Source organism: Muntiacus reevesi, chromosome 1 (genome assembly GCF_963930625.1).
Source record: "Muntiacus reevesi chromosome 1, mMunRee1.1, whole genome shotgun sequence".
NCBI lineage: Eukaryota > Metazoa > Chordata > Mammalia > Artiodactyla > Cervidae > Muntiacus > Muntiacus reevesi.
The window spans coordinates 149,869,095-149,886,163 of record NC_089249.1 but is presented as its reverse complement, the minus strand read 5'-3'; the positions used below and the strand labels follow the sequence as shown (position 1 = coordinate 149,886,163).

The following is a 17,069-nucleotide window of genomic DNA, read 5'->3' as shown; positions in this document are numbered from 1 at the left end:
ATTCTCCATGTAAGAATACAGGAGTGGGTAGCCATTCCCTTCTCCAGGGGATCTTCCCAACCCAAGGATCTAATCTGGGTCTTTCGCATTGCAGGCAGATTCTTTACCATCTGAGCCCCACTGAAGCCCATGTGTATGTATATGTTGCATATAAACATTCACATTGTACTTGGTCAGTTCTCAGAATAGAAATGATGTTCCTCAAACTGAGTAGTGGGATACTCCAATCATACATTTAAACATCGAACTTTTAAAATAAAAGAAAATTGGGACAAAAATTGGGAGTATAATGTCATGCTTTTTGTACTCTGATTCTTTAGCTATTTATCCTTCAGATTTTGGCTCACATGTTATTTCCTTGGCAGCTTTCTTGACTGGAGCAGGGTGCATGCTCTGACAGTACTCCATGTTCATATCATGCTGTATCACAATGCAATTAGACATTAAACATTTCCATGTATAATTTTTGGCTCTCCTGCTGGACTGTCACTTAGGCAGGTAAACACTTCCCAATGCAGCCCACCCTTCTCTCCAATCCTGCACCTGACCCAGTAGACAGTCCCTGAGTTCCAGGGCTGAACAGGAGACCTGGAACCTTTGAACCATTGACAATGGACCCTGGCTCCATAGACACCTAATATCCCTGTGAACATCTTCTCAATCTTTCCCAAAGGAAGCTGCTGCCATTTAAGCCCAGTAACTGTATCCCAAGGAAAAAGATGTAGCCAACCTTCTGGAATTTTATTTGATACTGACTCCAAGCTAAAGCTAGGAGTTCAGAACTGTACCATGGTTTACCATTTAAACTGGGGGGTGGAGGAGGACTTTTGCAGGCCAAGAGATAAATTGAGATCTCACTTGAGTTCTCTTCATAGGAGGAAAGCTGAGCACTAAATCTCCTTGTTATGATTACCCACGTCTGAATACATAGCTGGAATGGATATCTTCAGCAACTGACAGCAATTACACACTGCTTCCTGAACCATGAGAAGGCCTACTATGGAGCAAGGATCACAGAGAAGACATTAATATTCACCAGTTACACAAAAAAGAGAGATACCAAATTCAGTCATACTGCATCTTTGAGCAGAGCTGAAGACACTATCAGAGCTATCAGAGGCTTGAAAGATACAGTCATGTTGCCTCCTAGCTCATCCCCACTTAATTTTTCCATTTGCCAGGGTTAAAGGATCCTTGAGTTGATAATGGTTTATCACACATGTGATTAGGTGGAGAACCCAACTGAATTGCTGTTTCAGATGTGGTCTCCTCCTGGAACTAAAAAACACAACCCCTGACATTGGATGTGCAGCCAATGAACAGGCAGATACATTTTCCCCCATTCTGAGTCACAGTGAACATCAGGCAATTTGCGTGCATCTAGTAGGGAGAGCACTCATTTGTTTACTATCCTAATTTAGGAATGTGTAAATTCTCCCGATCCATGCTACGATTTATTCTACTGGATCTTGATGGCTTCATTATCTTATAGGACATCATGTTTGTCCAGTAGCTTGGTGACAGTATGGCACCTTGGCACGTTGAATATCTTAAGCTGAAGGAGTTTGAGAAAATGGAAGAAGCAGGAAGGCCATTCTGACCTCTTCCCCCACCCCTCCCCTTACTTCTCCCTGAAACAGGTAAAACTCCTCTGTGAATTGTACCCTCCCTATACCAGAAGGTAGGAAGACATTCATAAGAGATGAGGGATTTGAGGTTAAGAAATTTGTACAGAACTGTGCAGTCAAACGTTGTTAACTCACTCTTCTCGTCCCAGTTACCTCTTCACTATTTATTATCCAAGCCCCAGTACCACCTCCCTTTTTTAGATTTAAATGTTAAAACTTTTAAAATTAATTTTTATTGGAATGCAGTTGCTTTACAATATTGTGTTAGTTTCAGCTATACAGCAAAATAAATAATACACACACATATAGCCCCTCACTTTTGGACTTCCTTTGTCTTTTCAATTCTTCACAAATTTATTGTTCCTCTGTTTAAAAGATATAAAAGCTTCCTTCCATGGTTACTTCTTTGGACTTTGATTTTCTTGTGAAGGCTCCCTTGCACATGTAAAAAGTTCAATAAAACTTGTATGCTTTTCTCCTGTTATCTGTCTTTGCCAGTTTAATTTTCAGACCTGGTCAGGGACCCTAAAAGGGTCAAGGAAAACTTTTTCCTCTCCTACAGTGGGTAAGACCTAGAACTAACAGATTCCTTAGATGTTTGGCAAGATACATTTGTGCAGAGGGTGAGTTGTACATTCTGTGAAACCGAGTGCCTGTACAGTTCCAGTGCTCTGCACAAGGTCAGATAGGAAATAATTTTAGCTTTGGGCACACAGTGTCTCTTGCAACTGCTTATTTCTGCTATTGTAGTGATAAAGCAACCATAAACAATATGCAAACAATAAGCTTGACTGTGTTCCCATCAACTTTATTTACAACAACAGGCTGTGGGCTTGATTTGGTTTGCAGATCTTAGTTTGCAGACCGCTCCCTGATTTAGCACATGTCAGATAGCTCCTCCGAGGAGAAAATGGTCCTGGTCTCCCTTCCACTATGAAGGAGGCATGATGGTAACTGGGTCTCTGAAAAATTTGGAATTCAGTTAATGTCACATTTAGGTATATTTTTCTTATCCTTTTGCCAAGTGACCTGAAAAAACTAGAAGGCTTAAGAGAAGTCCAGATTGCAAAAAGGATCTCTGAGCTCTTCCAAAATGCAATCTGGGTGGCTCTCTGATCAACTCTTCTGACCTGGGGATACAACAGGCTTCATGCGTATCCTGTGAGTAAAGGTCCTAAATGGTCTCATATGAGAACACCATTCTGATATTCTTGACTTCCTGAGCCTCCAGCCCTTTCAGTATTCTGCAGGGGCAGTTTGGGTATCTCCTTCTCATGTATTGATACTATAGGCCAAATTTGTGTCCAAGCTTCAAAGAGCCATCCCAGCTGCCTTTGAGGCCTCCTGAATGTTTATAGCAAGTCTTGGATAGATGGTTGGCTAACTGAGCTGTCATTTTCTTTTTGACAGGGCTTCTAAAACTGTTGACCACAAGTAGCCATATCTACAGTCCTTACAGTTACCACCACTGTCATGTCATTCAATGTTCCCATGCTTTCTTTAACTCCTTCCAACCTACCTCTGTCTTGGTACTTTGTACTTCTGGGGGTTATCACCACCCCACCCACCACCAGCAATGGGTTCTTACCATCTGGCCAGTGAGTGTTACAGTTCCAGAATCCCACCTGGAAGTCCTGCTTTCCAGGGCCACACCTTTTCTTTTTTTGAAGATTCTTTTGGTTGTTGTTGTAGACCATTTAAAAGTATTTATTGAATTTGTTACAATATTTCTTCTGTTTTTATGTTTTCTTTTTTGGACCATGAGACATGTGGAATCTTAGCTCCCTGACCAGGTATCAAACCTGCATCCTCTGCACTGGAAGGTGAAGTCTTAACCACTGGACCACCAGGGGAGGCCCTCAAGACCACTTCTTAATAGCAACTTTCATAGATTAAGTTATCCCTGAAAGTAGATCTAGAGACAAAATGTTTATAGGCAGGTTATTGATATTGGGATGTGACTCCAGAGAAAATAGGTGGTGGTCTGGGAAGAGGAAAACAGGGATGAAAGGAAAGTCAATATCAGGTTGTGCTATTGAGCTGATCACCACGGTGGGTGATTGGGGCTTTTCCACCGGGACCCTCTGAGAACTTCAGAATTCTCCACCCAAGTGATGAAGAAAAGGAAGCGTTTGTCTATTGCTTCCATGGAGTGCTGCTACCCTCTTATTTCTAGGTTTGCCTATGCCTGTCACCTGAAAGGGCCCCTGTAGGCATCTTACACCACAGTGTCAGAGAATGCCAGGGCAAAAGCCTGAGGTGAGTGGCAGGGTTGAGGCCATTATCTGTCAGGCTAAGTCTGCAGGCTTGTTGCTGCAGTAATAGGTGGAAACGAAGATAAATTGAGAGGATGTGAGGCAAGCGAAAGAGGTGATGGATACACTGTGCAAGGGTTCATGGCTTCTCCACTCCATGTCTCTTGCCACTGCTAATACCTATTTTTTCAGTCCCACAGACCAAATTTAAGTCCCTGATACATATGGTGAAAGAAATAAGGCAGTGGACTGATTATTATGACAATCACTGGTTTTATCAATGTCTCCTTTTCTGGATGAACTTAAAGTACAGTGAATATCATATTGAAGATTTGGATATGACAACAGGTGGGAGGTAACCGACTACAAGTTTAGGATGCTTTTTTTCAGAATGTAATACATATTCTGAATGGGTGACTGTAGATTTAGGAACTGAGAGGTGGAGGTGGGGTGGTACCTTTTATAACTGAAAGGAATGATTCATGCTCATAATGTTGCTTCTTAATTTGGGGTTCTGTTGTTTGCTAAACCTTAGAAAGTACCCAAGGAAGGAATAATCTTATTGGGAAAACAGTCGTTCTTCTACTAAATTAGAAGTTATGGGGGCGGGGGGGGGGGGAGAATCCCTGGCCACCTGGGCTCTAGGAGCCATGCAGAAAACAAAGGAATAGAATTTGATTTATGTGGTTGCCCTTGATCAATGAAAAGAAACTGTATTTGAATACAAAGTGAGGGCAGAGAGGAACATGGAGGGAACTGTAATGATTCCTCTGTTCTTGTCGTATTACCATGCCCCCTTGTTAGACTGTTAGACCTTTACAGGAACAGGACCACCAAGGACTGAGATGTTTTGAGAATGAAGAGTTGGGTCACTTTGTTAGAGAAGATCCCTCATAAGTTGTGGTACTGGCAGAAGAGGGGAAATGTGCATTGCATAGTGGATAGGGGTCCTCCTTTATGCTGCTCTGGATTTGTGTTCACTTACAGAAGAGAGACCTGGAGGGAGCATGGCAGTCCACTCTAGTATTCTTTCCTGGAGAATCCCCATGGACAGAGGAGCCTGAGGGGCTACAGTCCATAGGGTCACACAGAGTTGGACACGACTGCAGAGACTTGCACGCACGCACAGAGAGAACTGTATCTTTTACTGCTATTTTCTTGCTTGTTGGAGGAGGGGGCTCTGGGATCAAGCAAGGTAGAGCTAGGGATGAAGGCTTCATTTTCTTCCTTCATCTTCTTTTGATTAAAACTTTGACTGGGGCTCCACCTTCAACAAGCTCTGCTTCCCAGATTAGGGTTTACATATGCCTAGGGCTACACGGCCATGTGGTGGAAGACATGAAACCATCTGCTGGATATTCATTCTACTTGAAGAATTAGGAAAACATTTAAAAACAATTACAGCCAAAATTATGAAGCAGATTGCAAAATGCACATGCTTTTTTTTTTGAAAGGAGAAATGATAATTCCAAATGAATTTTATGTTTATAAAGAGCTGCTTTGGACTTCAGCCCCTCCTTGTTTCCTTCAGTCTGTCTTCTGAAGTTGGTATCAGTACTTTCACGGGTAAGGTCGCACGGCACTGATGTACTGATACACACCCTGGCTTCCAGGAAGCTGTGCTTGCTTCTTTCTACAGGCATGTCTCCCACCACTTTCCACAACATTTCCCAGCTGTGATCACACCCAACACCCAACTGCTCCTGTTCCCCAAGTGTGCGCTGACTTTCACACTACTATGCTTCTTGTCTTCTCGCTTGTAAATTGTTTTCTTTCTGAATTGCCTTCAGAATCCAGCTTTGTGCCCTGTTTTCCAAAGCTTTGTCACCCCTTCCCCAAGTCTAGGTACTAGTTAAGGGAATCATTTTTTCAGATACTTTGTTTATAGTACTTCACACCCAATCTGTCCTGGTTTCTGGATGATTGCCTGTGACTGTTGGTCTGCATATTATTGTTTACGTGACTGTTTCCCCTGTGAGGGTATTAGAGATGAAGATGAATCTAAGCCCTTGACTATTTCCCTAATACCAAGCCCTGCCTGGCAAAAACAAAAAACAAAAAACCTCAAGCATATTTGAAAATATTTTTGCTGAATAACTGAACAAATCAATAAAGGAATGACCCTGGGGACCCTAGACTGCTCTCTCTGCTGACTGGTGCTGGTGGTGGAGTTTCTGGTCACACAAACCGCCGCCCCATTTAAATTATTTGCTCTTTCCTTTTTTTCCTAAGCCCCAAAGACCTCGAGGCACAATAACCTGTTCGCCTGCATGAGTTTTGCAAGTCATCAATTTCTGATCATGGCCCATTTCCTTTGTCAAGGGGAGAAAGTGATTCCCTACAGTCTTCTGAATTTACAGAGCAAAGCTGTCCAGATGTGTCTGGCCTACCTCTCTGCTCCCTCTCCCTCACAGCCCCCCTTGTTTTCCTTCCAAATGAAATTCATTCCTGGCTGAGGAGAGAGAGGAAGGATTAAGGGGTCCACATGCAGCTTCTTTCAAGCTTTGGGGGAGGGCAGATGGTTCCTGTCAGTGTTTTCTTTCCACGCAGATTTTGTTCCTTAAGGCAAAACTCAGGCTGTGCAACCCAGGCTGGTTTTGCCTCAGTCCCTGGGGGGTGGAGGGGCCCCACCCCAAGCTGGGTCAGTGCAGGGCAGGAAGAGACCTGCCTGTTGCTGGCTTCAGAGTTAAGAAGTGCTCTGGGATCTAGGATGGAAGCACTGTGCTCCCCTCACAGCTGGGCTGTGTTCATGTTTCTTACTGTGACTCATGTTCATAATTCTTAGAACTCAGCGAATTCGAGAAGAGCCAGGTAGGGAATTCTAGAAGAGTTAGGACTTGAAAAATTGGGGTGATTTGTTCAGAAGGAGAGGATAAAGGTGGACATTCTAAGCAAACACCATAGTGGGAATGTGAAATTTATCAACAACTTGGTAAATTTCAATCCAACAAGTATTTGTTGAGTATCTAGTGTTAAATGGGGCTTCCCTGGTACCTCAGCTGGTGAAGAAGCTGCCTCTAATATGGGAAACGCAGGTTCAATCCCTGGGTTAGGAAGATCCCCTGGAGAAGGGAATGGCTACTCACTCCAGTACTCTTGGGCTTCTCTGGTAGCTCAGACGGTAAAGAATCTGCCAATAGCTACCCACTCCAGTATTCTTGGCTGGATAATTCCATGGACAGAGGAGCCTGAGGGACTACAGTGCATGGGGTTACCAGGAGTTGGACCTGACTGACCGACTTTTACTTCACTCAATAATGTTAAAAGTGATTCAGGAAGACAATGTAGGTGATAAACAAACTTTATGAAGCAGGACAGTCTCCAACCATAGTACTGCAAAGTGGGGGCAGTAGGCGGGAAGCTTACAGGGTAAAGAATAAAGAACAAGGAAGAGAAAAATAGAAAATATCTCATTGACTGGGGTCACCTGTCAACTTTGTTTGTGGTGAGAAGGAACAAGGAAGTAAGTAGACAGCCTAGAGCTGGCTTGGCATCTGGGGACAGGCTGAACAGGTATACTGTGTTTCTTGGCAAGTGAGGCATTTGTAGGAACATGAAAACTATCCAGATTTTGGTTTCCTGATGTGGCACCCTGGGCAGGAGGGGCTTCATCTTGGACCGAGAAAGTTATTTCCACACCAGTATGTGCCAGAGATGTGAGTTTATGGATCTGTCCTGCCTCAGACAGAAGGTTACTAGCAGACAAGGACTGTTTGCTTTGCAGTCAGATAAGAAGGATTCAAAGGGTTTGGGGGTTTAATGATGGATCATGTCCTCTGGACCATGCCCCAAACTGGATGGCAGGGATCAGAACCAACTATGGTTTCTGAAGTCAGGCTCGCAGCCTGGCAGCTACAATGACGTAGATGTATGCCTACAAAGTTCAGAAAAGCAAAGAGAAGAGAGTAGTCATTTCTGTCTGGTGGGGTCAAGGAGAATATGAATCTGAACTGAATTTTGAAGGAAGAATAGGAATTCTTTGGCTGGATGGAGAAGGGAGTTTTGGGTTGAGGAACAGCAAAGACACAGATGTATGGAAAAGCCTGTACATTTGAGGGGGAACAGTGAATAGTTTGTATTTTTCAGAGTGTTCATTCAATGATTTTTTTTTTTTTTTAATATTTTCTTTTTTTTGATGTGGGCCATTTTTAGTCTTCATTGAATCTATTACAATATTGCTTCTGTTTTATGGTTTGGTTTTTTGGCCTCAAGGCATGTGGGATCGTAGTTCCCTGACGAGGGATCGAGCACTAACCACCTGCATTGGAAGGCGAAGTCTTAGCCACTAGACTACAGGGAAGTCCCCACTGATTATTTCTTAAGCACATACTATGTGGCAGAAACTGTTCCAGGTGCTCAGGATACAGGAGTAACCAAGGCAGATTTCTTTTTCTTGCTGTACTAGTTTGTGAGGGCTGCCACAATAAGGTACAGTGGACTGGTGACTTGAAAAACAAAAATTATTTTCTTGACATCTGGAGGCTGGAAGTCTGAGATGGAAGTGTCGGCAGCATTGGTTTCTTTTTCTGGCTGTGCCGCGTCTTTGTTGTCGTGTGGGCTTTTTCTAGCTGTGGTGAGTGAGGCTACTCTCTAACTGCGGTGTGCTGGCTTCTCTGGTTGCTGAGCACAGGCTCTAGGGTATGCAGACTTCAGTAGTTGTGGCACATGGGCTCAGCCATTGTGGTTCCCAGGCTCGAGAGCACAGGCTCAATGTTCGTGATGCAGGGGCTTAGTTGCTCCTTTGCACGTGGGATCGTCTTAGATCAGGGGTTGAACCTGTGTCTCCTGAACTGGCAGATGGATTCTTTACCACTGAGCCTTTACCCTGATGAGCCATCAGGGAAGTCCCAGGATTGGCTTCTTCTCCAGCCTCTCTCCTTGGCTAGTAGATGGCCATTTTCTCTCTGGGTCCTCCTAGCGTCTTCCCTCTGTATTTATCTCTACCCTAGTTACTCCTCTTATAAAGACACCATCATGCTGCATTAGGGCCCACTGTAATGACCTCATTTTAACTTAATTACCTCTTTTAGAATCCTGTCTCCAAATACAGTCACATTCAGAGTTACTGGGGGTAGAACTTCAACATATGAATTTTGGGGGCTACACGATTTGGCTCATAGCACTTGCTGGGGATTTACATTTTAGTGTGTGTCAGGTTTGGTGGTGGGTGGTTTAGTCGTGTCCAACTCTTGCAACCCCATAGACTAGCCCAACAGGCTCCTCTGTCCATGGGATTTCCCAGGCAAGAATATTGGAGTGGGTTGCCATTTCCTTCTCCAAGCGATCTTCCTGGCCCAGGGGATTGAACCCAAGTCTCCTGCATTACAAGCAATACAGATTCTTTACAGACTGTGTCAGGTTTGCGGGGCAACAAAAGACTATACCAATAAACAAATAAACAAACCAGGTAATGTTATTTAAAATATTTAAAAATATTAATTTATTTATTATTTATTTTTGGCTGCATTGGATTTTAGTTGCAGTGTGCAGGATCTTTCATTGTGGTGCAGAGGCTCAGTAGTTGCAGCCCATGGGCTTCCTAGAGGCATGTGGGGTCTTAGTTCCCTAACCAGGGATCAAACCCACATCCCCTGCATTGAAAGGCAGCTTCCTAACCACTGGACTGCCAGGAAAGTCCCCAAACTTGGCAATTTTAGATAATGATAAGTATTGTAAAGAAAATAAAAACAAGATAATGGCATAGAAATTAACCACTCATTATTATGTATTATCTGTATATTATAGCAAATATTTAAATATATTTTTTTCCAGGAAATATTGCTGGAACACCTTTCTGAACCAAGATTTAGGTATTTTGCTGGGACTCATTTAGATTTGTTGCAAGGTCCCTCAGGCATGATCCTTGCCCTTAAGAAATTCATAATGTGGTAGAGGGAACCTATGTACACACAAGAAGATACATGAGGAGACCCCACCATGGGAGCTAAGTGGCTCATCAGGAACACTGGCACTGTTTCAACTGGGCAAGACGGGGTGGGCAGTGGTGGGATACTCACTGCATCATGTGGGGATATCGGGGTCTTTGGGTTCTACCCAATGGGGAAAATCCATTTCCATCTTGGGCCCCAGAGATGAAATTCTTTTGCCAGCACAGGCAGTAGAATAAAACATTCTTTGATGATGGCAACTGAGGCTCAAAGTATGCTGATCCTTTTCTGCACCTGAGGCCAGGAAGACACAGAGGCCCAGGGCAGGAAGGACTGGCCAAGTAACAGCTGGGTTAATTCATCATACGATGTAGGCATTTACTCTGGACACCATGATGGATAAAGACTTGTGCTTACAGTCAACCTTGAACAAGCTTTGAAGCAGAGATTGAAAACCCCTAGGCAGTGGCAGTATCAGCCTGGATCATTGGTCAAGAGCAGTAAGGGGTTTTCACTAAGAGGAACTTCAGAAATCAGGTGGTACAAGTGGAGGAGTCCATGGGAGTCAAACTAAGCCTGGAGAGGAAGTTCACTGGTCCCACGAGAAGGAGGAAAAAAAGCCTCCGTCAGTTAGTTGTTCAGGTTGGTGAAGCTCCAGGTTTAACGGGCCTCAGTATCTCTTGGAGATGATGGGGCTGCACCGGCAGCATTCAACAGGGGGCGTCTGCATAGGACCTTGGACCATCTTTTGAAGAAGCCAGCCAGCCCCGTGTTTAGGATGTAGGTAGTGGACTGCTGATCACACTGTAGGGAACTCTGCATTATTATATACACAAGGGACTTAAATTAACTGTATGATAAATTGTATATAGTGTTATAGCCTAGTTTAGTCATTCTCCACTGTATAAAAAGTCCCTAGTTAAAGCAGTTGTGCAATTACAGTGGTATATAAATATGTGCTCAGGCAGGTTAGATCCTGCCTGACAATCTCCATTACCACGCTGCTGTCTAGAGCAGGCAAAACCAGAGCCAAGCTCTCCTTCAGACTATTGACTTGTGGGGTGCCCAAGGAGCAGACCAGTGGTGACAAGACTGCATTGCTCGAGTTCCCAAAGCAGCTGGAAGGGAGAAAAAGACAGTGTATGCTGTTTCAATATGATTTCTCATGACATTTATTGAGCGCATGCTATGTGCCAGACACTTGGGTTCCCCTAGAAGCAGACACCCCTGAGAGGAAGACTGCAAGGCAAACAGTTTAACTGGGTTATGATCCTAGGAAACACACACAGGACAATCAATAGGGAAGGAAAGGAAACCAGTAGGGAGTTACTATGGACAGCTGGAGCCAAGTTACACAGGGATCCATTGGGAGAAGGTGAACAATTGACCCACTTTACCTGGGGTTAAGGGGTTTGCCGAGATGAGGAACTTTCAGTGCAAAATCCAGGGAAAGTATGAGAAAAGTGTTAGTCACTCAGGTGTGTTATGTCCAGCTCTTTCTCTTTGTGACCCCATGGACTGTGCCACCATCCATGGCTGGTGGAGGAGTCCACAGGCTCCTCTGTCCATGGAATTCTTCAGGCGAGAATACTGGAGTGTGTTGCCATTCCCTTCTGCAGGGGCCATTCTCGACCCAGAGATTGAACCTGCGTCTCCTGCAATGCAGGCAGGTTCTTTACTGGCTGAGCCACCAGAATCCAGGGAAATCCCAGGCCAATGCAGACACATCGGTCACTCAGTCTGGGAGTCAGTGTAGCACATATGTTTAAGCTATCCCAACTGAGGTTGGGGAAACCGAACTGTTCGTAATCCACCAATTTCCCTCTGACTGGTCAGGGATGATGCAGTTTCTAGATGCCCAACCTAGGGAGGCAGTTTCTCCTTACAGCTCCTGAGATGTCCCGAGTGCCGAGTAAACTGGTCTTCTGACTGGTGCAGGCACAAGAGGGCTTCTCACGGCATCACCTTGCACGACTGGCCACCTTTCATCTCATTTACCATTTCTTCACTTTCACTGCTTGGACTGTGTCTGCCAGGTAAAGCATCAACCCTGTATGTAGTCCTTGCATTTGGCAGACTCTGCTTTCTAGAGAAGTTGGTCTAATTTGGCTGAATTAGGGGAGACCTGAGTTCAAATCTCAGTTGTTTGGCTGACTTGCTGTGTCACTTTGGATAATTTTTCTCTTCTAGACCTCAATTTTTCTATTTCCAAAATAGGAGTTGGAGCTATATGACGTCTGAAGTCTTTTCCTGTCCCCATATCCTCCGGTCTTAAAAGATTCTCCTAAAAGAGGCTTGTGAGTTCCCTGCTAAACCTGAAGCCTCAGACTCCTTTCAATTCAGTCTTTTTTTCCCCCATCACTCTTAATGAATCTTGGTTTCCTGGGCAATTTTTATTTAAAAGAAAAAAGGAAAGCAGGAGAAAGCAAGTTTGGAAACTCATAGCCCTTACACCCCGAGGAGATTTTCCTAAAACAATCTCTTTCTCTTTTTTTTGTGTGTGGTGAGGGCAGGGGGAGACTTACTTTGCAAGGAAATTTAGTCATTCTAAAATGGACTTTGAAACTAAAGACTATGGAAAAGTTGAAGGAAAAGCACAAAGTGATTGGGGATAAATAGTTCCATATGAGTTACTGGATATAATATTCCTTCTTGCACTACTCATTGCTGGGTGAAAGCAGACACTGCATGCTTGGTGTATGCTAACAGATGTGTGTTTAGGTTTAATGGGATTTTAGAAGGGTCAAGAATTCCCCCAAAGTGTACTTGCACCAATCTGTTCTCCGAGGGTCATGAGAAGCCACTCAAAATCTCACCTTTTTGTTGCCAACCCTTAAAATTTTTATTCACTTCTTTCTATGGTAAGCAATTTGGAAAAATCAGAGGGTGGATAATGGTGGTAATAATAAGTAATAGTATGAATAGTAATAAATTAATATTAAAAATAAGTAATAATATTAATAAGTAATATTATTCCCATAAGATGTATGGAAAACCTGAATGAACTTCTTGGCCAATACAATAATTGTACAATCATTACCGTTTATCAATGTGTTGTGTGTTAACTTATTTGAGTTTCACAAACTGAGAAGTTCAGTAACTTGTCCAAAGTCACACGGTGGTGGAGGGAAAGATGAACTTGGACTGGATCTGTGCTGATGGAAATGAACAAAGTCTGTGCTGTGGTCATGGGTGGAATGGGAAGGAAGGCTGTGAATTAGGCAGTAGATTGGAGCAGAACCTTTTAGGTAGCTTCCAATTTGATGTTTGCTTCTTTGGGCGGTAGAGAATTAAACAGCTATTATGAACCAAGCCTTGTGGAAGTCACTCAGTCGTGTCTGACTCCTTGCAACCCCATGGACTATACAGTCCATGGAATTCTCTAGGCCAGAATACTGGAGTAGGTAGCCTTTCCCTTCTTCAGGGAATCTTCCCAACCCAGGGATCAAACCCAGGTTTCCCTCATTGCAGGAGTATTCTTTACCAGCTGAACCATAAAGGAAGTCCAAGAATACCAGAGTGGGTAGCCTATCCCTTCTCCATGGAATCTTCCTGACCCAGGAATTGAACTGGGGTCTTCTGCATTGTAGGAGGGTTCTTTACCAACTGAGCTATCAGGGAAACCTGTGGTTGCAAAGAGGAATCAAATACAGCTATGTAATTTTGGGAGGTGACATTTGGGAAGATAAGGTTTTTTACAGAAGTCACTAACCCTAACCCTAATCCTAACCCTAATATATGGAAAGCTTCACAAATTTGGGGTCATTTTAGACACAGATAATTACCATCCAGCAGACATGAGTGAGTAAAAGGCCAGGGACAGTTACAAGGACTATGCAGAGGCAGCATGATGCATTGGCAAGAGTCTCAACTCTGGGGTGAAAGCATGGTTCAAAATCTGGTTCTACTGTTTCCTAGCTGTGTGACCTCTGGCAAGTTACTTAATCTCTCTGAGCCTCAGGCTCAAGAAAAATGTATCACTGGAAAAAGACTTTGAAGTTTACACAAGATTTGGGCATCTAGAAATATTAAGGAAAGAAATACATTAAAATTATTAGAGTTATAAGATTGCGAGTAATTTCTTTAAACATTTTTTCAATGTAGGGGGACAAGCACACATGAAAAAAAGTAGCAAGTATTTCTGAGTTCTAGAGTTGGCAGCAGAATTGATTTTTTCCTTTTTTATGGAAGGGAGATTTTTTTATTGTTTAGGAAAAACACTGAACTCGGCTTTTGATTCTGGAGCAGTGTGGCCAGAAGCCAGTCTGTAAGGAGATCTTGAAGTAGAGCATGTGCTTAGTCGCTCAGTCGTGTCCAGCTCTTTGCGACCCCATGGACTGTAACCCGCCAGGCTCCTCTGTCCATGGGGATTCTCCAGGCAAGAATACTGGAGTGGGTTGCCATGCCTCCCTCTAGAGGATCTCCCCAACCCAGGGATTGAACCTAGGTCTCCCACATTGCAGATGGATTCTTTAATGTTTGAGCCACCGGGGAAGCCCTGAAGCAAAGGGAATAGGTGGTAAATTGCTCTGCATCATCATCTAGAAGGTGCTGTCGGCTTCCTGGGTACAGGACATATGATAATAGTGCCTGTGGCAGAGAGTGACTGTTGTTTGAGAAATCTGCTTCCTTCTCCTATTGGGCTCAAGTTGTTTCATGTTTCCCAGCCTTTTTTTGCAATAAGGCATGGCCATGTGTTCTAGTTAGTGGAATATGGGTGGAAATTTCACATGCCACTTGCAACACTGGCCACATAAATGGTTTACACATGATTCCTTCTCTTGCTCTGTCTTCAGACTGGGTGTTGATGCCCACAGCAAGCTGTGTAGAAGACAGCAGATCCTCTGAGCCTGGGTCCCTGTACGATTCTATGGAGCACAGCTCCGTGAGCCCCTGCCTCTCATTGGCTGGACTTTGTAAGGGTAGACAAAATTCTTCTTTTAAACCCATGGGATGTCAGAGTTTTGCTGTTAAAGTAGCTAGTTTAATCTTAGCTAATATAGTAACACATTTTGGCTTCTTCAGCAGTATCCAGAGGGAGAGAACTGGGGCCACGGAACCCAGGGGAGAGGAGGTAAGGGGGAATTCTCTATCATGAGGTTAGCCTAGATGGAACAAAATGGCGCCCTGCTTTGGTTGAGGATGGTGGTCCCTTATATAGACTAAGGACATCGGTCTTTGGATTCAGTGCCATCTGGGATTCATTTTTCCATTTTACTTTTCAGTGTTGTAGTGCCCTTGTAGTCCCTTCAGGACTTGAATAGACTTGGTCAAACACTCAGGTATAGTGTCACCTGTACTTTGGGAAATTAAGGGAAGATCAATGTTTAGGTGTGGGAAGGTTGGGGAAGATCCAGTGGCAGCTTGGGGAAGCTTGGATGGGCAGAATTGAATGGTAGAGAAGCTTGGAGCAGAGGTCTCAGAGAGAGGGGACTACCAAAAGAATGTAAGTTATCCTGGGATCTTCAGAAATAGCAGGTGGTATTGTGGGTGGAGTGTGCTTTTGCTCCTACAATTATGCAAGTTAATATTTTCACTGTGTTACAGCCCCTGAGATTCTGAAGGTGCTCTTTAGATGCCTCTTTACTGGGGAACTCCAGGATACTTGAATTGCTTGTATTTTTAAAGTTTCTTCAATGTTTATTAGTTTTTATAAAGGGAAAATACATTCTGAAAGAGCATAAAAGAAAGAACGAAAACGAAAGGATCTGGAACACAGCTTTGGATCTAGTAGATAGTAGGTACTCAATTAATGGTTGCCTCTTCTGTTCTAATGTTCATCATCAATTTATTTTATTATTTAAGAAATTTATTTTATTGAAGTGTGGTTGATATAGAATGTTGTGTTAGTTTCTGGTATACAGCAAAGTGATTCAGTTATACATCTTTTCCATATTCTTTTTCATTATGGTCTATTGTAGGATATTGAACATAACTCCCTGTGATATACAGTAGGATCTTGTGGTTTATCCTTTCTACACAAAATAGTTTGCACCTGCTAATCCCAGACTCCCAATCCGTTCCTCCCTCACCCCCACCCCCTTGGCAACCATATTTCTTCTCTAAAAAATATGGAATATTTCACAAATTTGTTCATTATCCTTGTGCAATCTTGTGTCAACTTGTCTGTATCATTCCAATTTTAGTATGTGTGCTGCCCAAGAGAGCACCATCATCAATTTAATCATAAATTCTTAGAAGGAGGAACTTGGCACTATTTTAATGATTATTGTTGTCCATTGATTATCAGATACATTGTGATTTTAGAACATTTACATGGGAAAAAATGTCCTTGGAGACTTAAGAAAACACCCCAGGATGGTGATCTGCTTCTTGGTGTTATATTCACTAAATCTCCTGGGATGGAGAAGGCTTCCCTGATGGTTGCTCTTAAACAGTTAATGTAACAAAAATCCAACTATTTAGATCAAATCACTGTCTTAGCTCTTGTGTTTAGAGTAAACATCAGTTTATTTATCACCAGTTCTTGAGTCATGATTTATCAGCAGATCTTGTGTGGGTTCCTGGAAGTGGTATGACCCTAGTCCTATTCACATGCTCTGGATCCTTACTTCTCCTCAAGAGGCTGGATCTGGGCTGACATGGCAGATTGTGATGTTCTCTGGAAAACAAAGCCCCCGAGAATGTTCAGTTCTGATGTCACATGATGGGAATCAGACATCAGCAATCTGGCTTGAATTCAGTTGAAATGGTGGAGGGAGGAGGAACTCAAAGTCAGAAGCACCAGCATCTCACGAGGACCTACTGTGTGCCATGTGTGAGGTACTTACACTTGTGATCTTATTTAATCCTCACAACAACTCTGTGGGATGATATTGTGAGTATCCCATGTCATACAGATAGGAAAGTCAACATTCAGAGAGGTGCACAAGATGACACAGTTAGGGACAAACCCTAGTTATTCTAAATCTAGAGCCAGTGCCCTTGACCACTGTACCATGAAAGACATTGAAAATAGCTGGTGATGTGCTGCTTGGAGATAAGAAAAGTCTCAGAGGGAATGCAGTTGTTGTCTTCAAAGCCCTAGGAGGCAAAGTGATGAACTAAAAAGATTACAGGGCCAGAGAGACTCGAAGTATCCCCAGAGGCACACAGCTAATAAATGGCAGAGCCAGGATAGTAACCAGGGGCTGTTGTAAGATTTATTTCTGCTTCTATAAAAAGAAAAAGAACTACTTCAGAGAGTTGTTGGAAGATTAAATGAAGCCACATTTGGAAACCATGTAGTCCTGATACTTAGTAAATGCTCAATAAATGCTTAATTCCCACCTCACCCC

General features: G+C 43.3%; 1 non-coding gene across 1 annotated transcript; it reads right to left on the bottom strand.

The window, feature by feature from the left end:
- Positions 1-15,836: 15,836 nt before the first annotated feature.
- Positions 15,837-15,941, bottom strand: LOC136156796 (U6 spliceosomal RNA). Its single transcript, XR_010661265.1, has one exon. It is a non-coding gene; the product is annotated as a U6 spliceosomal RNA (small nuclear RNA).
- Positions 15,942-17,069: the final 1,128 nt, after the last annotated feature.